Raw genomic sequence first — 1298 nt, forward strand, 5'->3', positions numbered from 1 at the left:
TGGGGATCCAAGCCAAGTGAAGAAGTCTTTGGAAGGTAGGCCCTGATGCACTCCTCCCTGAATTAAAGTGCTTTCTTATCTGTCTTGAAAGCCAAGGCTATTGGGAGGGATTCCTGAGCCCTCTAGGCCTCTGGTTAAGGGTGGGATATTTGGGATTAAGGTTCGGTGAAGAAGTCTTTAGAAGTGGGGACCTGACACTCTCCTCTTTAATCATGGTGCAGGCCTACCTGTTTTAAAAATATATGTGTTATATATGTTTCTTTGATGTCTGTCTTATAGTTACTATCCTGCTGCCTGAGTTAAGTCCTGAAAGATAGAATTTTGGCATGTATAATAGATCATTGATAGTTTATTACTTTACTTGTATATAGCTTTTAAAAAATCAATAGATTACGCCAGGATAATAATTTCACAAATCCTTGTTTAACTCATTCAGAGATTTTGTTTGCTTGTGTCTTTGTCTGGGTTGGTTTTTTTTGGTTTTTGTTTGCTAGTTTGTTTGTTTTGTGTGTGTGTCTCTGTGTGTTTGTGTGTGTGTGCGTGTGTGTATGTGTGTGTTGTTCACTGCATAGCTGACAATGTCTGTTCAACTTTAAATGGTTACTCTGGATTTCTTCTCTATACATGTGTGCCATTCAAGATGATGCTTCCGAAGAAACATGCAAAGGAAAAGAGAGCAAAAATAATATACGAAATGTTCCTAGAAAGCTGACTAAAGAGTGATTTATTTGTTATTATGGTTATTGTTGTGTGCCATAGAGTCAGAATCGACCCTCTGTTGGGTTTTCAGAGGCAGTAATTGCACAGAAGGAGATTGCCCATCCTTCTCACACAGAGCAGCTGGTGGCCTCAAAAAATGTGCCTTTGGAATGATAGCTCAACTTCTTGCCACTAGACCATGAGATATATATGTAAACACATTTGTTTTCTCTATTACTAATTTCTATTGTCGCTTAATATTCTATTGCCAAGAACTTAGTGGTATGTCTTTCATGATCACTAAGGACAAACACTGCATAAGACAATTATTGTAAAAATAGAAGGATAACTAGTAGAATGTATACAAATGCCCCAAAAAAGGAAGGGGAAAGGAGGAAGAGATGGGAAGGGTGGATGGTAGAAATGACTAGCAGAGTTTGTTGGGCAGATGAAAGAATTGAAGTAATAGGAAAGATTCAATGAGGACTCAAGAAGAGTGGATAATAATATATATAGATCAATGGCAAATAATGACATGGGATACAATGCATAGAAATGAATGTATCAAACACAATGTAAATGAAATATTGTATAAAGCA

The sequence above is a fragment of the Elephantulus edwardii genome, unplaced genomic scaffold (genome assembly GCF_000299155.1).
Source record: "Elephantulus edwardii isolate Elephantulus edwardi_28Jun2011 unplaced genomic scaffold, EleEdw1.0 scaffold00159, whole genome shotgun sequence".
Lineage (NCBI taxonomy): Eukaryota > Metazoa > Chordata > Mammalia > Macroscelidea > Macroscelididae > Elephantulus > Elephantulus edwardii.